Genomic DNA, 23,046 nt, shown 5'->3' on the forward strand with positions numbered 1-23,046 from the left:
CGTAGTTATTACGGAAAAGCCATTTTAATTATAACATAACAAAGAAGCCATTTTGTTAGCCTTCGCAGTAACATAAAAGAAGAAACCCCTTACATGTGCATGTTACATTGGCGCCAGAATGTGTGGCAACACTTGTGGGCTACCTTCAGCACATCTGTGGGTATGTTGGTTGTTAATGCAAACAACTCATTTCAATGCATGTTTCAATGTACCTGCATAAAAATCTGAATGAAAATGATGGTTGCAGTGCTAATGGGGTATTTTGTTACCTCAATAATTTGTTACAGTGAAACAGTCTAAAACTGTCTTACAGTTTTATATCTGTAAGTATTGACATTCTCCAACATTAAAAGTTGGAGAACATTAAGGCTATTAAAAGTTGATCATACTTTTATTGCATTTAGTAATTTGAATGTCTAAAAGAAACATAAAACTATGATATACTTATGTATTTATTTTGTTTTTAAATTGCAAGAAATGAATGAAACCATTGAATCTGTATCAATTCTAAGATAAAGACAAGCTCCTTGGGCAGATTTCGCAGGCTGACTTCTAGGAATTGCAGGAAATTAATACTCTAATTATTCAGTTGGCAATTAGATGGACAGCAGACAGAGACAGCAGCAAATGTCTCTTAGGAATCTATTTTTCTGATGTACTTCTATGTAATTTATCTCACTTTCAGTTATGTGGTTTCCTGGTTGTCCATTACAGGAAAGATGTGAAGGCTTTGGAAAGCGTGCAGAAGGGGTTCATCAGGATGTTGACTGGCTTAGAGTGTTTTAGTTGAAAGGAAAAGTTGGACAGTATTGTATTGTGCTGAAAGCTGATAGAACTATGTAAAATTATGGAAGGCATAGAGAAGGTGAGAAGTTCTGTATCTGTTTCCCATAGTGGAAATGTCAAATGCTAGAGGACAAAAATTAAAGGTGAAAGGGGGAAAATTGCTAAGTGCTGCTAGGAGAGATGGTGGATAGTAACGTTTCTATGAAAAAAGGATTGAAAGCTGTACTGGTATGAAGCAAGACTCTGTGCTAAATATACAGAGTAAACAAATTAGCCCAATAGCTTGTTTTTAATCTCTAAAATTCTTTAGATCTTGGCTGTTTAGCAAGTTATGACCTATACTAAACCAGCATATGTAGTGCCACGTGGAATGTATAAGTAGGGTAGATGGCTTGATTTGCCAGTCAATTATAGGTGAAGAGGACTCTTCATTGATGTTTGCTAGTTTAAAAAAATTTGCTGACACTGTGAAGTCAAGGCAAAGCACTGTTCATCTCCTTTTTCAATTGATTTAATTCTCCTTATTTGTTAACACTTCATGTTTGAAACCAATCCTTAATATGTCTGTTGGATTTAAGTCAATCCTGTTGGGTAATGTGACTGGATTCCCATATCAACAGCAAAGTTGCCATGGATCTAGTCCAAAATCAAAATATTGATGTCTTTGTCCAAACTTGCACTGGAATTTGTGCTTACTGAGTTTTAGTCATGGTTGATGGAATGGCTGATACACTCAGCAGTAGGGATATTTGATCCTGTGTGTGTTTTTTAAAAAATGTATGACAGTGATGTTAAACCATAAGACATAATTAGACAGAATTAGGCCATCCAGTGCATTGAGTCTGCTGTGGTCGGATGGCGGGGGAGGGTAGGATGTGTTGCGCACATTCGTGACTCAAGATGATAGAAATACATTCAACTGTATTTTCTTAAAATCAAAATGCTGCTGCAATTTGAACATTTTAGTCACAGAATTTCCTTTTGGTGGCTCTTGATTTCAGATTTCGAGCATCAGCAGTATATGGGTACCCTGAGATGTGTATTAATACGTTTGACTGATTTATGCATTACCACTTCATGGGAATGGTAAAATAAATGTTAAACGAATGCAGCTAAAATTTCGTGACACTGATGTAGTTGACATGAGTTTGAATGTTTCCATGGTAGCTGGGTAATTGAAATGAAAGAAAATTCAATAATTCTAGCTCTTTTATATAAATTTGTCATCTCAGTAATAATGACCATGAATTAACTGAATGGTAGAATTCCTTTGCAATTGCCAATGTCTTTAAGGGAAGTCAGTCTGTTGCCTTTACTCACCTACATGCAACATCTGATGCCATCAGTTCAGTTACTCTTAACTCCCTCCTGAATTTGGGAGCAATTTGGGGTAGGCAATAAATTTGAGCATTGTTGGAGACATGTATGTACCATGAAATTCCATCTTTTCCAAAAAAAAGTTCCTTTTTTTACCCCCAAAAAGTTCATTCTTTACCCAATGCTGGTAGGAGAAAACTTTTTTTAAAATGCAGGTAGACGATGAAAATTTATTAAAGCAATTCTGCATATAAGATCATAAATACTAGGTTGGTTATGTGAATATTGTTGTTCTGCTCAATGTTATTAGAACCTATGTTATTAGAAACAATGTTATTATTTGAGTTTGCCCAGACTAAAAAAACTTGCTGATGTCTCTGGTTCATATTTCAGAAACGGAACTGTTCATTTTTCAGCCTTTTCTCCTTGATGTGTCTAAACGCAAATGTCCCAGAGTTTGTTTTCAAGGATAAAACATCATTGTGTGATTGTGTAACGACATACACTGTTTAAATAATATAGTGTGCTACTGGCACTTGTACTTTATAAAATAAAGCATTATTTTGTGGAAGCAGTTTTCTTCATACATTTTGTTTGTATAGCAGCTTTATTGTCTTGATATATTTTATTGAAAAAATAAACTGTCAAAACAAATTTATTATATTAATACATCCTGAGTGGGTATAATTATCAACGCTTGTATGCACCAACAACACTATCATTTCCTGTCAATCATCTTAAGTGCAAACATTCCTGTACCTGGTGTCACTATATGTACATATATTCAGTTTATGGTCCCTAAGGCTGTTATAGTTGAGGGTAGGATAAGCTCCCACTAACTATTAAATGCTCCCAATGGTGTGTCTCTCAAATAGCCTCTGACAACTGAGTCCTGCTCCTGATCTTCATACGTAGCTTAGTTTCTAAACCTGGTGGAAATGTTTCTACTGACAGGAGAAGGGTCAAGGGCGGGTTACTGGCACTTTAAAACCAGTTGCTATGGGCAGATGGCAGCTCATCTAGCAAAGTAAAGTTCTCATCTCCTTCACTCCCTTGCTGCTATACCCACTCATGGGAAAGGCTTCGGGAAACAACTCAGGAAAAATTTGGAGCTGGAGTCCTTGAGTTCAATGATGACTGGCAACCTCTGCGATGCTGCTGATGCCAAGTATAGCGATCCCTACCATTCCTCTGAATTTAGCTGTGTGGAAGGGAAGCCTGTTGCATGGGCAACAGCATGCTTTCCATATCTTACTGCCCTGGCTTGTATATCGACTTCGATGTAGACAACTAGGGCGCAACATCCATGATTGACCCGACCCAATGGAGAGCCTTAATCTACCTATATAAGCGATCTCATATATTTATATTTACTGTTTTTTAAATTTTTATGTTCTTTAGTGTAGACTTATATGCTGCATCATATCAGGAGTAACAATTATTTTGTTCTCCTTGACACTTGTGTTCTGGAAATGGCATTAAACAATCTTGAATCTGATTGACCAGTAAATCTGTAGACTGTTTAAACTGGAAGCTGTGAGTTGTCTTGATGTGGTCCAGACAAACAGTAGATATGGCAGAAATAAAATGTTATTGAACTAGTTAATTTTTTTAGTAGAAAATTAATTGTATCATTCTTCAGTCTGAGCATCACAGCATTAATAAATGTAGCACTGTCTTAGCTGTGCACCCTTTCTCAGTTGCGTGTACTCCCTCTTTAAAATGAAGTTTCTTTGCAAAATAATTCAGTTAATTGTAATTTAATCAGTGTGTTAAGAGTAATTATAAGTTATTTCAGAGTCAAATAATTGGAATGTATTAACAAGGGCACAGGTACTTACCAGGGCACAGTTTTGCTAGGAAGTGGCTGAGACTTTTAATTTATTATTGTTTTGCACAATAATAATGGAAAAAACACTGACATTTATTTGCTCCCATAAGTTTTCTTGGGAGTGTATTGTTTCAGTACACTTGCTCTCAATTTGTTTCAAGAATGTAGTTTTCAAACTCTAGATATTGTACTGTACATAAATGAGTGTTGGAATACAAATTGGGATTATTTGTGGATTGACTTGAATTACTGATGCAGTTTTTCTCTGCAAGTACTCTTTGACATGCTGAACATATCCAGCACTTCCTACTTTTTATAATAACAGATGTGTCTTTAGATGATTTGCAAATAACAAAAATGTGCACCAGTGATAGAGAAGTAATGGAAAGAATGTAAAGTATGAAGCAAATCAAAATACTGGCAAGTTTTGTGCATTTTGTATGAATGGCTGAAAGTGGGGATTGCAGTGGTGTGTAGCTGGGGAATGACATCAGTGATAATGGGATTTGAAGGAAGGGGAAATTAGTCTATGATCTATAGCCTAAGACTTGGAGGGGGGTGGGGTTGGGTGGTGGAGGGAATTAATGGTGTGTCAGACTGTTTAGCCTGCATTAAATCCAAGGGGTTTAAAATAAAGGGCAGTGGAGATAGTAGAGACACAGAAGGTCTTCAAAACCTGCTGACTTTTTGGGAACCAGTATATTGAAAAGGTGTAAATATGACTTCCTTCAAGGATGCAGAGAGACAGTAGCAGACTTATGGCCAATTAGTAGGTTAAATTAATTTTATGAAAGGAAAATTGCCTTTGTAAAACTTTGCTGAAGTTCTACAAGGATGTAACAAAATGAGTTGCTGGAGGGGAACCTGTAGGTGTAATGTAGATGGATTTCTAAATGCCCTGAGGTTACAAATGGCATATTGACTTTCAATGCAAGATGGTTAGAGTTTAAATATGGAGAAGTATTCTTTCAGTTGTATAGGATATTCATGAGTCTGCAACTGGACTACTGTGTGTAGTGTTCGTTCATTTATTGAAAAAGAAAATGCAAATATTGAGGGCAGTCCAGAAAAGATTCATAAGAGATCCCTGGGATGAAAGTGTTTTCCCAAGACACGCATTGGAAAAAAGTGGGAAAACTTTTCTTGCTAATAGGGATTTTTTTTCATGACAAAATTTTTTCTATCTTTATATAATGTTTTTTTTTCTTGAGACATTGTTAAGTGTTGTTTACTTCGATGCACCTGTGTTTATTTTGGGAAAAAAAATAAAAAGATTTGAAAAGGAAAAAAGTGAATTGTTTTCTTTGTAATTGAGAAGAATGAGGGGTGATCTTATTGAAACAAATAAGAATTGAATGAAGCATGACAAGCTAGGCTACTCAAAAAGATGGTTCTGATATTCTGAGATTTATGTGATTATTGGACTGCACTTTATATTGGTCTCCTTCAGTTTTCGGCATTTTCTTTCTTGTGACTGATTGGCGGGTGGGTGATAGGTTAATTTTTTGTGTGGGTTGGGGATTTAGTGTTACTGTTGAATGTTCTTTTCTGCAAGTGAGGAGGTTGGGGACTGTTATTGCTGTTTTTTTGCTGCTGGGAAAGGGGGACCTTGGGGTCTATGAGTTTTGTTTTGTTTCTTTTTCATACTGGTGGGGGAGGGTGGAATTGATTCTCTTTCATCAACGCCTATGGTCTTTCTGTATTTATTGGCTATCTGGAGTAGACAAATATCAAAGTTGTATTGTACATGCATACTTTGACAATAAAATGAACCTTTGACCTTTGGAGCCGTTTTGACTAGATGAGACAGTTATAAATTAAGAATATGGTCTTTTAAAATGTAAGTATAGAGGAACTCTGCCTTGTAAAGGCTGGGGAATTTGGAACATTTTCTACCTTGGAGGCTTGTGGCAGCTAGAACACTGGTAGTGTTTAATTAGGAATGATTGGTGAATTGAGGGTTTTGGGAAATTAGCACCAAAAGGGAGCTAATTTTAAAAAAAGTTGAGGACTGGGCCAGGTAAGCTAGTATCGCCATCTGGGTAAGTAGGCATATAATGTATTTGCTCCTCTATTTTAAAGACACTGAATAGCAAATGGAGGTTACTTTGTCTCTTAAGGGAGGCGTGGATAATGGAGGAGATGTTATTGGTGGAGCTGTGCTAGCTCCATTTTGTTTTTTGCAAGTGTATGGGCATTGCTGAAGAATGAGACAACAAAGGAGGAAATGTAGCGGAAAATGATATGCCAACCATTCATCATTTAGTGATAATTCAGATCATAGTTGTGGTACTGTAGATATACAAGGGATGAAGGATACAAGTTAAGGACAATTCTGCAGAATTCTTTTAGACCGAGAATAGGTATACTACAAATGGCCGGTATTACTTTGTATTGAAGGTTTCATTTTACTCTGTAGCTAACAAAGTAATTTTACAATGTACTGGTAATTTAAATGGTGACTGGCATTCTGTTTTCTTGCAACATCTTGAAGAACATTGGAGATCAATTGTATTGAAATATTCAATATTTGTGGGAAATTATGTCTGTCTACTATGTAGTATCATGATTTTTAGAAAAGCAAATAGTATTTTTCTTTCAGCTTCTAATGCTTAAGGGTATCATCTCTAAGCAAACAAATCCTTCAGTGGTACTTGTTCTTAAAAGAATTAAAAGGTTGAGTCAATAACTTGAATGTACAGTTTTTAAAAAAATAAAAAGGCGTTGGGTCAGGTCTCTTGAGAAAGTGCCAGTTTCTGAGCAGATTTCCTGGCATTTAGCAGGGCGTTAAGGGCTTCTGCATGTGCATCATTAAATGATGTAGTTCTGAGCTCAATGATTGATGACAGTGCATTTATCAAATACTCTATTAATGGACTTCCTGTGGATCTGGTGGAAGAGCTTCATTTTCATCAGCATTTAGACAAGGGACGTGTGTCTCTGATCCTGTTTCAGATGGGACATGGTGCGAATTCTACCTCCTAAGTGATTTCAATAGGGATTATTGAGCGGCAGTTGTAGGGCAATACTTTTTTGTTTCAGCTGAGCTTAATGCTTTTAATTACATTTACTTTTAGATATTGTTATATTATCTAATATTAGCCTGAATGTTAATTTTCAAGTGTATTAGTGTCAGCCATTTGAAAGCTGTTTCTCAGTTCTCGAGGCTGTTATTGCCTCTTGGCTGTGCTCAGAAAAGCTTCTGATGGTTGGAGTAAGATACCAAGTCTGCATCGAGATGAGGTAAGACTAGACTGCAGGTACCGATTCTGAGCTGGAGCACTCATTGTTGCAATTTGTAACATGCTGATGTATGAAGAGATGTTTTAAATACTTAACATTCTTTAGAAAGGAAATAATAATTCAGTGACAGCTGTTTACCTTGTCCAAAGTTGCATAACAATTAGTTTTATTGTAAAACTATACATTTGGCCCCTGGAGTCTGCTCTGCTATTCAATCATGGCTGATCCTTTTATCCCCTCCTCAGCCCGATTCCTCGGCCTTCTTCCCGTAACCTTTGATGATGTGTCCAATCAAGAACCTATCAAGCTCTGCCTCCACAGCTGCCTGTGGTAATAAACTCCACAAATCCACCACCCTGTGGCTAAAGAAATGTTTCCGCATCTCTGTTTTAAATGGACGCTCCTATATCCTGAGGCTGTGCCCTCTTGTCCTAGACTCCCCTACATGGGGAACGTCCTTTCCACATTTACTCTGTCTAGGCGTTTCAATGAGATCCCCATTCATCTGTCTAAGTTCCAGCGAGTACAGACCCAGAGCTATCAAACGATTCTCATATGATAATCCTTTCATTCTCAGAATCATCCTTGTGAACCTCCTCCAAACCCTCTCCAATGCCAGCATATCTTTTCTTAGATGAGGAGCCCAAAACTTCACAATACTCGAGGTGAGACCTCAGCAGTGTTCTATAAAGCCTCACAATCCCCAATCCCCACACTTCTCTTGTATTCTAGACCTCTTGAAATGAACGCTAACATTGCATTTGCCTTCCTGACCACTGACTCTACCTGCAAGTTAACCTTCAGGGTGTTCTGCACAAGGACTCTCAAGTCCATTTGCCTCTCAGATTTTTTGATTTTCTCCCCCTTTAGAAAATAGTGTACACATTTATTTCTTTTACCAAAGTACATGACCGTACATTTTCCAACATTGTATTTCACTTGCCACTCTCTTACCCATTCTCCAAATCTAAGTCCTTCTGCAGCCTACCTGTTTCCTCAACACTGTTGAGCCCACTAGGGGATCAGCTGTGCTGGATTGGGTGTTGTGCAATGATCTGGAGGTGATAAGAGAGCTTAAGGTTAAGGGACCCTTAGGGAATAGTGATCACAATAGGATTGACTTCTCTTTGAAATTTTAGAAGGAGAAACTAAATTCCAATGTGTCAGTATTTCAGTGGAATAAAGGAAATTACAATGGCATTAGGGGAGAACTGGCCAAGGTCGACTGGAAAGGGACACTAGCAGGAAGAACAGCAGAGTAGAAATGGCTGGAGTTCCTGCGAAAAATGAGGGAAGTACAAGACAGATATATTCCAAATAAAAAAATTTTGAAAGGAAGAAGGACACTACTGTGGCTGACAAGTGAAGTCAGAGCCAAAGTAAAAGCAAAAGAGAGGGCATACAAGGAAGCCAAAGCTAGTGGCAAGATAGAGGATTGGGAAGCTTTTAAAAACTTGCAGGAGGGAACTGAGCAGGTCATTAGGAAGAAAAAGATGGATTATGAAAGAAAGCTGGTGACTAATATCAAAGAAGATACTAAAAGCTTTTTTTAAGTATATAAAGGATAAAAGAGGGTTGAGGGTAGGTATAGGACCAATAGAAAATAACGCTGGAGATATTGTAATGGGAGACATAGAGATGGTAGAGGAACTGAATGCATATTTTGCATCAGTCTTCACAGCGGAAGACATCTGCTGTATACTGGACATTCAAGAGTGTCAGTGAAATGAAGTATGTGCAGTAAAAATTACGACTGAGAAGGTGCTCAGGAAGCTTAATGGTCTGAGGGTGGATAAATCTCCTGGACCTGATGGAATGCACCCTTGAGTTCTGAAGGAAGTAGTTGGAGAGATTGTGGAGGCGTTAACAATAATCTTTCAAGAATCAATAGATTCTGGCATTGTACCAGATGACTGGAAAATTGCAAATGTTACTCCGCTGTTTAAGAAGGGTGGGAGGCAGCAGAAAGGAAACTGTAGACCTGTTATCCTGACATCAGTGGTTGGAAAGTTGTTGGAATTGATTGTTAGGGATGAAATTATGGAGTACGTGGAGGCACATGGCAAGATCGGACAAAGCCAGCATGGTTTCAGAAGGCCTTTGACAAGGTACCACATAGAAGGCTGCTTAGCAAGATAACAGCCCATGGAATTACAGGGAAGTTACTAGAATGGGTGGAGCATTGGTTGATCAGCAGAAAGCAGAGAGTAGGAATAAAGGGATCCTATACTAGCTGGCTGCTGGTTACCAGTGGAGATCCACAGGGTTGGTGTTGGGACTGCTGCTTTTTACGATGTATGTCAGTGATTTGGACTATGGGATTAATGGATTTGTGGCTAAATTTGCTAATGATACAAAGATAGGTGGAGGAGCGGGTAGTGTTAAGGAAACAGAGAGACTTAGATAGTTTAGGGGAATGGGCAAAGAAGTGGCAAATGAAATACAATGTTGGAAAGTGTATGGTCATGCACTTTGGTGGAAGAAATAAACGAGCAGACTATTATTCAGAAGGGGAGAGAATTCAAAATGCAGAGATGCAAAGGGACTTGGGAGTTCTTGTGCAGGATACCCTAAAGGTTAACCTCCAGGTTGAGTCAGTGGTGAAGAAGGTGAATGCAATGTTGGCAATCATTTCTAGAGGTATAGAATATAAGAACAAGATTATTATGTTGAGGCTCTATAAGGCACTCGTGAGACCACACTTGGAATATTGTTACATGCTCAAGGAGATCTGTGATTTTTTTGGTGAGAATGATGTAATGGTTTCTTGGAGGTCACCTGATGTAATTTCCCCCTCCCCCTGATGTGAGGTCACGTGATGACATGTGGACCATGGGTATATAAAGGTCGACCCCAGATGACGCAGTTAGTTTTTTAGTTTGTAGGTTTCCGGGTAGAATGTGCTGTGACTCCGTTTCTGTTGCGTGTTTGTTTTTGTGATGCAGTTGCATTTTTAAAACGGAGTGTTGTGTTCTGTTGCAAGATACAAAATTATTGGACTGGAAATTTTTGCTAGATGTGCTGATTTACCCTATTCCAGCAGTAGTAGGGGGAGTGAAGACTTTATCGAAGTACAGGACTCGAAGGATTGAGAGGAGTCGGCATCGTTTGGCAGTTTAACAAAGGATCGACCTTATTGAGTCTTTGTTGGAGGAGTAGCGACCTGCATCGAGATAACTCTTGCCAAAAGAGCAAAGAGTTCATGCAAAGGTTTGCTCTCTCTAGAATTTAAGGTCAGTTGTTTTAAACTGTTTATTTACTGCATCGTGAATCCTTTGGACAGAACCAGCAGGAAAGTCGCGTCTATGAAGAAATCCTTCTCCAGAGAAGTCTCTCCCAATTGAACGTATAAATATGTTGGACTTTCGAATTTACCATTTTAAGAACTATATCTGACTTTGTTGCTTTAAGAACTGTTTTCGCATTTAACGCTTTAAGAACCAGTGCCGGTTACATAACAGTATTGTGTGCAGTTTTGTGCTCCTTAGTTTAGAAAGGATATACTGACATCGGAGAAGGTTCAGAGAAGATTCGCGAGAATGATTCCAGGAATGAAAGGGTTACCGTATGAGGAACGTCTGGCAGCTCTTCGGCTGTATTCCCTGGAGTTCAGTAGAATGGGGGGGGGGGGGGAACCTCATAGAAATATTCCGAAAGTTAAAAGGCCTGAACAGATTAGATACGGCAAAGTTATTTCCCATGATAGGGGAGTCTAGGACAAGAAGGCACGACTTCAGGATTGAAGGATGTCCATTTGGAATAGAGATGTGGAGAAATTACTTTAGTCAGAGGGTGATAAATCTATGGAATTTGTTGCCACGAGCAGCTTTGGAGGCCAAGTTATTGGGTGCATTTAAGGCAGAGATAGATAAGTTCTTGATTAGCCAGGGCATCAAAGGGTATAGGGAGAAGGCAGGGTAGTTGGGATGATTCGAAGAATTGGATTAGCCATGATTGAATGGCAGAGCAGACTCAATGGGCCGAATGGCCTACTTCTACTCCTATATCTTATGGTCTTACTACCCGTCCCTCCACCAATCTTTGTATCATCTGCAAACTTGGCAACAAAGCCATATATTCCATCATCTAAACCATTGATGTACAGCATAAAAAGAAGCAGTCTCAACACCAACCCCTGCAGACACCACTAGTCACTGACAGCCAAACAGAAAAGGATCCTTTTATTCCCACTTGCTGCCTCCTACCAATCAGCCAATACTCACCTTTCCTGTAATACCAAGGGGTTTTAACTTGGTTAGCAGCCTCGTGTGGCACCATGTCAAAGGCCTTCTGAAAGTTCAAATATGCAACATCCACTACATCCCCTTTTATCCATCCTACTTGTAATCTCCTCAAAGAATTCCAACAGGTTTTTCGCCATATTTCTTAATAAAAATGTTGACTATCTTCTTTGAACAAAATAAACATATTTGTTTAGTTTCTCTTGAGAGTACTTTTGGCCCACTATTCTTGCAAGGACCATCAAGCACCCAAACATACTAATCCTATTCTTACTCCATTTTATTCTCTGTACATTCTCATAACCTCTACCCAGATTTGATCATGACTATATGCTGGGAGCAGTTTGCAGTGGCCAGTTAACTTAGATCTTTAGGATGTTGAGGAAACCAGAGTACCCAGGGGAAACCCGTGTGGTGACAAGGAAAATGTGCAGACTCAGCACTGACATCATGAGGTCAGAATTGAAGTTGGATTGCTGGAGCTGTGATGCAACAGCTGTGACATTGAACTACCTATAGTTTGTTTTGTTTGAAATTTCTAAAATATTTTTTCTCCTTGCCTTTAAAAGTTAATTTTCCTGATATGCTGCTTATGATCTTTTATTTATTTCTTCCTGCCTTTTGTTCTTTGGTGTATTTCTATGACTTTGAAGCTTTGAGCATCATAGGTGAACTTTGCTCCTAACCATTCTTTTTGCGGACTTGGTATTTACTGGATAGTTATTATATACTGTATTAGAGAGAAACTGTTATATATTTTGCTGCTTAACCATGCACCAATGTTAATTGCATCATCCCACACTGACTTCTGACTTGTTATCTCATTCCCTCAACCTTGTAGTCAGTGAATCTTTGTAACATTCCATCCGTGCTGGGTTACGAGCTGGTGAACTCTTTGGAAACTCACCCGGCAGAAGGCAATGGCAAACCACTGCTGTAACTTGCCTCGTACGTGATTCCCCACTACGTCAGAGAGGCACGGAGGGAAATTGTCCGCTAACCAGAGAAACTCCGGATGCGACGTACCTTTCCTTTTCCTGGTGACAAAAAAAGAATGTCTTCCATTGAATGTTCTTTCTGCATCCTGGATATCATGTAATCTTCAATCTTTCTGCATAGTGTTCTAGTTCCTTGACTCTGGGACATGATTATTTAATACTGTGCTGGTTTTTGTTTTCTGACGAGATAGTAATGTTATTGCAGTCAGTGTCACAAATTTGATTATATGATGGTTCTTTGGAAATTTAAGTGGAAGGAAAATGTATTAAATTGGGTTTGTAAGTGCACTTCAATTAATCATTGAGTTTTGTCCTACATGTTGAAAGGATTGCGTTCTATGCAGAAGCAAGTGCTTAAAACCAGAAATACTTTATGAGCCAGGATAGTATAAAGATTAGTTCATTTAATCTGTTGACTTTGCAGATTGGTGTGTTTTAGCCTGCGGCATTGAATATGACATAAAGATGCAAAATATATTCTTCCTATCTGGATGCTTTTTATTCTGTGAAGTATTAATTACTGTAGCTGTGTCTTTTTAAACTTGAAGGTACCAAGTTATAGGTGTTGATTCTTACAGAGAAAATCAAAGATGATTTTCTTGCACTTAGTTTTCCTTTCAGTATAAAGATGGCTTTGTAGTCTAGTTCCTTTTGACAGCTTCACATTTTTGCCCAATTAAGCGGCTGCCCTAATCATCTGAAGTTTCATGGAAATAGTTATCACTATCAATGCTACCACAGTGTTATATTATAGTTGTCGATGGAGGAATTCATCCAGTGTACACTGTATGTTCTTTTGATTGACTGTAAATGAGCAAAATCAGCACAGACAACTGGTGCAGACAGTGGACTACCTTCATACGATGATTTTCAAGATTGCATCCTCCAAATCTTCATTTTCATTGTAACACTCAAGATGGTTGTCAATACCTTCAAATTCTTTGAAGTTCCTAACTTGTTCAAGCAATGAAATCATTTCATTTTCACACCCAGCTGTTTCTGGCATCTCCAAGCCTGAATGCTTGAAACCACAGTGAGCAAAACAGTTCTGAATTGTCTTACTGCTTATTTCTCACTATCAGTGACAAAAATCAATGCGTTTTCAACACAAACATACTCAACTGGAGCAATTTAAAAATGGTTTGCTTAACACAGTGTAGTGTCTAGCAGCCTCATAAGTGCACACGACTGATGCTAGTTAGAAGCTGTTTGGCAATACTGTCATGTCCCAATTAAGCAGCATAGTGTCCAAAATAAATGATGGGAATCCCAGCTGTTTTTTGTTTAATTTTTCTTCTTTAAGAGTTGCCCCATATAGCAGCTGCCAATGGTTCAATTAACCAGAATTCATTGTATATAAGACTTGGCAAGTTTAACAGTGCAGTGTTGTTGGTAATCATTAAACAAGATAGATACTCTGCTAGAATTTTCCCTCCATTACATAACCAAAATGTATGCACATAAACTAAGAAATTCAAAACACAGATGAGGTGGCTTGATGGCAGTTGTGCAGAACCATTTACTTAAGGCAAAGCTTTTTTTCTGAGTGGGTCATGAGTCTTCAGAATATTCTTTCTGAAGTGGAAACAGAATGTTTGAGTATTTTTCTGGCAGAGTCATTGTTATGCAGCGTGGAAACTGGGAGCTGGGAGCTTTGGCCCAATTCATCTTCATCGACAAAGGTGCCTTCTGAGCTAGCCCTATTTGCCTGCATTTTGTCTATTTCCCTCTAAACTTTTCCTATCCGTACACCTGATCAACTGTCAAATGGAATTATGGAGGGAAAATACAATTACAATTAAACATTGTAATTGTATTTCACCTCTCACTTCCTCTGACAGGTCATTTCATATACCTACTACACTGTCTAAAAATCTTTCTCCTCAGTCTCCTTTAAATCTTTTGCTTTTCAGCTTAAACCTATGCCCTCTGATCATTGAGTGCCTTACCTTGGGAAGAAGACTGCCCAACCATTTTGGCTCCTTATGATTTTATATTCCTCTCAGCTCCTTTTCCTCTGCAGAAAACAGTCCCAACCTCTCCAATCTCTCCTTATGACATTAAATCCCTGCAAATCTTTTCTGTATGGTCTCTAGCTTAATTAAATTCTTCCTATAATATGGTGACCAGAACTGCACAAAATATTTCAAGTCTGTTTTCACAAACATCTTGTACATTATGCTCCAAGCTCTTGTATGCAGTGCCCCATCTAATGAAGGCAAGTGTGCCATATGTCTTTTTTTAAAAACCCTATTTCTAGATGTGTTATTAGTTCAAAGAACTATGTTCGTATACCCCTAGGCCTCCCTGTTCTGTAACACTTCCTATTCACTGTGCAAGTCCTGTCCTGGCTTAACTTGGCCAAAATGCATTTGTCTGATTTAAATTCTATCTGCCATTGCTTTGCCCTCTTTCCCAGCTGTTCCAGATTGTATGGTAGCCTTAGACAAGCTTCTTTACTGTCCACCACATGACAAATTTTGGTGACATCTGCAAACATACGAACCGTGTAACTATCATTCTCATCCATATAGATAATCTATATGCCACACAACAGTGGACCCAGCATGAACCCTGAGACATGCCACTACTCACAGGTTTCCAATCAGAAAAGCCATTTTCTCACTTCCTCCATCGAACAGCTTTTTATCCAATTTTCTAACTCATGTTGAATGTGATCTTGCCTTCTGGGACCTTGTCAAAATCTTACTAAAGTCCATTTGTTAACCTTTTTTTAAAAAAAAAAATTCCATGAGATATGATTTCATGTACACAAAAACTTGCTTTACTATTCCTAATCAGCCATTGCCTTTCTAAATGCATGCAATTTTTATCTCTCACCGCTTTCCTCCCACAGGTGTTAAATGTGTGTCCAGGAAATTCTATCATTCCCTAGTTTGTCCTGACAACCTTTTGGCACAGTGTTAGCCAGTTTTCCAATACCTCACGTGTGGCCAAGAAAGATCTTTAAGCAACTGAGTGGATCACAGCCATCTCTGCTTGACATATACTTCCTTTTTCGTGGCTCAAACCTCTACATTTCATTGCCCAGGGATCTCTAATTCTGCCTCACTTGCCCTACCTCTAACAGGAGCATGTTGGTCAAGAACTTTCCTGTATCACTTTTAAAAGCCGTCCACTTGGCAGTTGACCCTTTACCTGCAAACAGAGTGTCCAAACTAACTTTTGCAAATTTCTGTCCAATGTCATTAAAATTAGCCATGCTTCACTTTAGGACATTAACCTGTGAACCAGTCCTATCTCATTTTAATGCCTATTTTAAAACTAATGGAATTATGGTTATTGGTCCCAAAGTGTTCCTCCAATCTCACTTCAGTGAATTGCACAGCTTCCTTTCCCTCTCCCTGGTAGGGCCACTTACAGACTGCTGGAGACATTTTACTGGACACACTTTTAAGCAGTTATTAAACTTGAGTTAAGTAATTTTCAGTTGCATTCATCTGTAATTTGTTCTTCTTGAATTTTGAGGCTTGGTTATATAGAAAGATCAGAACCCTTGTTGTTAAACCCAAATTTGACAACTAGCATCTGTTTATTAGCAGTGATTTGAAAAATATGTAAAAATATTGTGAATGTGGTTCAGTTCTTATCTCTTCGTGACCAGCAATGAACTAAAAATATAAATCTGCAAAGTCTGGGGTCTGGATCTTTTGGGCAAATTTAGTACATGAGTTAATAACTTTGAATTTCATTTGCATAGTAATTATCTGGTGGGAATGTATGATTATTTCAGATAACAAATGAAGTATCCTTTAGTGTTTGCTGCCAAATAGTTCATACTTCAAAGCAAATAATCTGTAAATCCAATGATGTGTTTATCAGGAGCACTGCATATGCAGGGCCCTTAGTATTATTAAGGATCCCACCCATCCATCCAGCATCCTCTTTGATTTTCTACCATCAGACAGGAGACTTCGATGTTTAAAAAAAACAAGAATAGTCAGGATGGGGAAATTCCTTCTCTCAGGCCATTTGGCTTCTGAACTCCCTGCTGCATCATATTTAAAGTGTCACTGGCTAATCTGTTTCATACTTTACAGTACAGGTTTCCCCCGCCATCCAAAGGTAGAGCGTTCCTATGAAACAGTTCGTAAGCCGGAATGTCGTAAAGCGAAGAAGCAATTACCATTTATTTCTATGGGACCCAAAAATAACCTACCAAATCATGTCAAATAATACATAAAACCTAAAATAACAGTAACATATAGTAAAAGCAGGAATGATATAATAAATACACAGCCTATATAAAGTAGAAATACTTCTCTACAACGATTGCCTGCACAGATCTCCGTAGCGAAAATCTCACGCAAGCACTGTTGGCAAAAACACTCTCTCCAGTAACCTTTAAAGCTATGAAGCTACCAAATCATACCAAATAACACGTAAAAATACACAGCCTATATAAAGTAGAAATAATGTATGTACAGTGTAGTATCACTTACGGGAATCGGGAAGACAGCGAGCACACTGTTGATGGTGTGCTGGACTGAGTCGCCGGAGTTTGGGTGGTGAAGAGGCCCCCACCCTCTGGGCAGCGGCCGGATACCGATCCGTGAAGAACACAGCGGTGCAGCGGTAGCCGGGAGGCACACAGCACATCTTTAAGAAAAAAGCTGAAATAAACATGCTAATTAATTAGGTGCTGCCTGGCACATAAATGTCGGCCCAGATCAGAGGCGATTGCCGATTGCGTCGCCTCTTCCAATTTCTTCTTTCCAATTCCTCTTCCAATTGCATCAGCTCTTCATCTATCAGTTCTTGGTCATGGGATGACAAGACCTCTTCAACATCATCTTCGTCAGCTTCCACAAGCCAAACTCACTTAGTCCTTACTTCGTTCACCACGATCGAAACGCTTAATTATGTCTAGTTTTACGCTAAGTGTAGCACCCTTATGAGCTCTTTCAGGCTTTTCCGATACCATAGAACTCATCTTGCTAACGGCTGCTCACAGGCACGTGTTTAAGCAAAATGCCGGCAAGAATGCCATTCCCGGGGAGAGCAGCGGCTCGGGGCGCACCCTGCCTTTTATGCACGCTGCTTTTTTCATGTGCTGATTTTTTTCGTAACAGTGAAAACACCTTCTGTTAGCGAAAACAGGGTACTAATGTAGGTCTTTCGTAACAGTGAGGTTTCGTAAAGCGAATGTCCGAAAAGCGGGGGACACCTGTATTTAACTTATGTGTGATTAATCTGTAGATTTTGTCCTTACCTTCACAAGTTATTGTGCGTTATGTGTACTCTGTGCTTTAGATCCCATTTCAGAGAAACGTCTTGTTTTGATGTGCATTAACTGATTAATGCGCATCACTGCGTATGCGCCGGTCGTGCATGCAGCCGGTTACAGTTGCTCCGTAAGTATGACTAAGACTAAGATTATATACTTTTATATGGTTAAATGACAATAGATGATTGTGTGCATGACTTTTGTACATGTGTATGGCTGAGTGATTTCCATTGTAGCATATGTACTAAGAACAAAATTTAAATCTCTCTGATCTTATTTTAGATGATCCAATAGGTTTATATATTGGGATGACAGCAGTTTGTTATGAAGCATAGAGCAGAATTTATTATTTGGTCCTTTTGAACTGATTCTCAAACATATGGTGACAATTCAAACGTTAATTCACCAACTAGCAGAAAAGGTAGTGATGCCACACCCATCCCTCCAGTGCTCTGCAGTTTTTGGGCTGGGAGACATTCACATTTTCCAGAAGTCTCTTGCATGACAAAAATTATATTTTAGTAGTATTATTAAATAAAATAGAAAATTATAACTATTTCCAGATTGAAGATGTGCAAGATTTCAGTAAATTGCTTGTTAAAATTCTCGAGTATTAGTATTAAGGGTCCAGTTGTTTTTGCAGATTAAGAACACTGAGAGATCTCAGTTATTGGTAGATATCTTTTACCTATATCTTTTACCTATGCGATACTTTGGTGTGTTTACCCTACATTCTTTGATTTATTTAATATAGATCTTTCTTGCATATAGAGCACGAGTGAATCTGCACATCTCTTATAGAACATCAGAGAGTACAGCACAGGACCAGGCCTTCAGCACATGATTTCTGGAGTGGGGACTATTGTTGAGGTGGATGACCTACCTGGGGGAGGGGGGAGGGAGGTGGAGGAAGCCGCAGTGACTGGGTCTCTGGCACTGTGGCTCAAAAGAGAAGTAAGGTGATGAGGACTGCAGTAGTTACAACAGATTCCATAGAGGAATAGATACATGATTCTCTGGACCCAGTAGGGATACTTGGATCTTATGTTGCCTCCCAGGTGCCAGGGTCAGGGATGTCTCGGATCAGGTCCATGGCATTCTGAAAGGCTGGGTAAGCAGCCAGAAGTCTTTTTAGATATTGTTTTCAATGATATAAGTAGGGAAGGTGAGCAGGTCCTGAAGAGAGATTTTAGGGAACTAGGTAGAAAGCTGAATTGCAGGACTCCAAGGTAGTAATCTCTGCCACGTGTCAGTAGGGGAAGAATAGGATGATTTGGCAGATAAATTTGAGGCTGAGGAACTGGTGTAGGGGACAGGTTTTCAGTTTTCTGGATCATTGGGATCTCTTTTGGGAAAGATATGACCTGTACAAAAGGGACACATGAATGTACGGTACGATATCTGTATGGTACACCTGAACCTGAGGGAGACAAATATCCCCTCTAGAGCTGTTCGGGAGGGTTTAAACTAATTTGGCAGGGGGATGAGAACCAGAGTGATAGGGCTGAGGATGGCACAGTTGGTTTACAAACAGGCAGTGTGTAGTGAGACTGCTATCAAGGAGAGGCTGATGATGGGGCAAAGTTGCAGTCAACAGAATGAGTTGCAGTGTAAAAGGGTGACAGAATCAAAAAGTCTGATGAATGCAGGACTGAAGGTGTTATAGTATGTAGAATAAGGTTGATGAATTTGCACCACAGTTACAGGTTACCATGTATGACATTGTGCGCATCACCAAATCATGGCTGAAAGAAGATTATAGCAGGAAGCTTAATGTCCAAGGATACACATTGTATCAAAAGGACAGGCAGGTAGGCAGAGGGCGTGGGATGGCTCTATTGGTAAAAAATGAAATCAAATCATTAGAGGTGACAAAGAATCAGAAAAAAAAGATTTATTGTGGGGATTGCTAAGAAACTACAAGGGTAAAGAGACCCTGATAGGAGTTGTATACAGATCTCCAAACTTGGGAATTACAGATATAGAAAAACAGTGGGTGATAAAAAAAAATGCATGCCGAAAGGGCAATGTTATGTTAATCGTGGGGGATTTCTAATATGCAGGCAGATTGGGGAAAATCAGGTTGTTGCTAAATCCCAAGAGGGGGAATTTGTAGAATGCCTATGAGATGGCGAGCAGTTTGTGGTAGAGCCCACTAGGAGATCTATTCAGAATTGGCTGTTACACGATGAACTAGAATTAATTAGGGAGCTAAAGGTAAAGGAACCCTTGGGGACAGTGATCATAATACAATAGAATTCATCCTGAAAGGTGAGAAAGAAAAGCTAAGTCAGATTTATCAATATTACAGTGGCGTAAAGGGGATTACAGAGATGTGAGAGAGGAGCTGGCCAAAATTGATTGAAAGGAAACACTAGCAGGGATGACAGCAGAGCATCAGTGGCTGAAGCAATTTGGAAGGTACAGGATAGATAGAACCTAAGGAAGAAGTTGCATTCTAAAAGCAGGATGATGTAACCATTGCTGACAAGAAAAGTTAAAACCATCATAAAAGCCGGAGAGGACATATAATAGAGCAAAAATTAGTGGGAAATTAGAAGATTGGGAAGCTTTTATAAATAACATAAGGCAACTAAAAAAGTCATGAAGAAGGAAAACATGAAATACGAAGGTAAGATGGATGATAATATTAAAGAGGATACCAAAGGTTTCTTCAGATGTATAAAGTGTAAAAGAGAGGCGAGAGTAGATATTGGACTACTGGAAAATGATGCTGGAGGAGTAGCAATGGGATACACGAAAATGGTGAATGAACTGACTAAGTATTTTGCATCTGTTTCTCTGTGGAAGACACTAGCAGTTTGCCTGAAGTTCAAGAGCGATGGCAGAAGTTGCTTTTACTAGGGAAAAGGTGCTTGGAAAACAGAAAGGTCTGCAGATAAAGATAGATAAGTCACCTGGAACAGATGGTCTAGACACCAGAGTTCTGAAATAGATGGCTGAAGACGTTGTAAAACCATTAGCAATGGCCTTTCAAGAATCAATGGATTCTGGCATGGTTCCTGAGGACTGGAAAATTGCAACTATCACTCTACCCTTCTGCCTCTCTCCCTTCTTGAAGAAAGGAAACTATAGACCAGTTAGTCTGACTTCAGTAGTTGGGAAGATGTGAGGATTGATCATTAAGGATGAGGTCTCATAGAGGCACATGATAAAATAGGCCTTAGTCAGCATGGTTCCTTCAAGGGAAAGTCTTGCCTGACAAATCTGTTGGAATTCTTTGAAGAAATAATAAGCAGGATAGACAGTAGAGAATTGGTGGATGTTGTGTATTTGGATTTTCAGAAACAAGTTGCCTCACATATGAGGCTGCTTAACAAGTTAAGAGTCCATGGTATTACAGGAAAGATACGAGCACAGAAAGAGCAATGGCTGATTGGCAGAGGCCAAGAGTAAGGATAAGTGGGGCCCTTTCTGGTTGGCTGCTGGTGACTAGTGGTGACCGCTTTTTACATTATATGCTAAGGATTTGGATGATGGAATTGATGGCTTTGTGGCCAAGTTTGCAGATGCTATGAAGATATGCGAAGGGGTAGGTAGTGTTGAGGAAGCAGAAAGGCTACAGAAGGACTTGGACAGATTAATAGAATGGGCAAAGAAGAGGCAGATGGAGTACAGTATTGGGAATTGTATGGTCATGCACTTTGGTAGAAAAAAAAGGTATAGACTCTTTTCTAAATGGTGAGAAAATTAAACAAATCTACGGTGCAAAGTGACTTGGGGGGGCCCTTGTGCAGGATTTCCTAAAGGTTAATTTCCAGGTTGAGTCGGTGGTGAGGAACACAAATGCATTGTGAGCATTCATTTTGAGAGGACTAGAATGTAAAAGCAAGGATATAACATTGAGGCTTTGTAAGGTACTGGTGAGGCCTCACTTGTAGTATTAGCAGTTTTGGACCTCTTATCTAAGAAAGGATGTGCCGACATTGGAGAAGATTCAAAGGAGGTTCATGAAAATAATTCCAGGATTGAAAAGCTTATCATATGAGGAGTGTTTGTTTGCGATGGGCCTGAGGGGGATCTCTTGTTGGAAGACTTAAATAGAGTGCATGTGGGAAGGATGCTTCCAATGGTACAGGCGTCTCAGGCTAGAGGGAACGGCCTCATTATAGAGTCCATTTAAAATGGAGATGAGGGGGAAATTTCTTTAGCCAGAGAATGGTGAATCTATGCATTCATTGCCACAGGCAGCTGTGGAGGCCACGTCATTGGGTATATTTAAGGCAGAGGTTGATAGAATCTTGATTGGCCAGGGCATGAATGGACATGGGGAGAAGGCAGGAAATTGGGGCTGATAGAAATGGATCAGCCATAATGAAATGGAGGAGCAGACTCAATGAATCAAATGACGTAATTATGCTCCCATATCTTATGGTCTTATGGTTACTTGAGCAACAGTGTTAACAATCTGCTAACAATTTGGGCGAAGTTGCAAATTCAGATTCTGCTGCCATGGCAGTGATGAGACCAGTCCTTGTTTTCTGATCTGTCGCAAATTATGTGTTACAAAACACGTTTTTGTTTTCTTGAAGCTGACCTTTGCCAAGTTTTTTTTATGTACGAAAACTGATCCAATATCTGACTTCAGAAATTCTGATGGTCTGGCATTGGGATATCCTCATTAGTCCAGAATATGAGATTAGGGTCCAAGGTTCAAACTGGGTGTATAGGCACAGCTAGAGGACTGGTGTACAACTGAAGCTGGCTTAATTCTGGAACTGATCAGGTCATAAATATTGATAAGATTGTGGCTGAAGATGGGTCAGGATTGCTTGTGTGTTTACTGTTTCCTTCAAGCAGCAGATTTATTAGAATATTTATTACACTGACATGTAACATCATTTTAGAAAGAGTGAAATAGAACCATCTTTGGGTATTTGTAGCAGCAATGTACAATAGTCTGGAAAATTTGCCAATCCAATGCTCCCAAAATTCAGAGTCAGAACAAATTTCAATGTCATGAAATTTGTTGTTCTGCGGCTGCAGCAGATTATTGGAATTTACCCATATACATTACTAACTCGAATGAACAAGGTTTTGGCAACAGTGTGGATTATCAAGCTGCTCCATATTTGCGAAATTTCTACTGATCTAATTTTGGATATGATGTATGCAAGATGACAAAGCTGAGAGAGTGGAAGAGTTCACAGAAGTATTTGATGGAGATTGTGGAATATCATCAGTGTACACATGGAGCCTAATTTTCTGCCTTCAAATGATATCATTGGCATTTGACAAATAGAAGGGTACTGTGGATAGATTCTTGGCGATCTCAGTCTATATCTTCATGGGAGTGATGATGAGAGAAGGCAGACCAAACTGATGTCCTGTCTCTGAATCTTAATATAAAAATGGAACTAA

The 23,046-nt window shown here is 39.1% G+C and overlaps 1 protein-coding gene across 4 annotated transcripts in view; it reads left to right on the top strand.

Moving 5' to 3' along the window:
- The window catches only part of LOC140199383 (double-stranded RNA-specific editase 1-like), a 340,274-nt gene that overhangs the window by 64,598 nt on the left and 252,630 nt on the right, over positions 1 to 23,046 (top strand). The window contains exon 1 of one of the 4 annotated variants that reach the window (XM_072261377.1): positions 833 to 865. The exons of the other annotated variants lie outside the window; for them this stretch is intronic. The gene's annotated coding sequence lies outside the window, so the exon portion shown is untranslated. Of the gene's footprint in view, positions 1 to 832; positions 866 to 23,046 lie in introns of those variants that run through there. 4 annotated transcript variants of the gene reach the window in all.

The sequence above is a fragment of the Mobula birostris genome, chromosome 6 (assembly GCF_030028105.1).
Source record: "Mobula birostris isolate sMobBir1 chromosome 6, sMobBir1.hap1, whole genome shotgun sequence".
NCBI lineage: Eukaryota > Metazoa > Chordata > Chondrichthyes > Myliobatiformes > Myliobatidae > Mobula > Mobula birostris.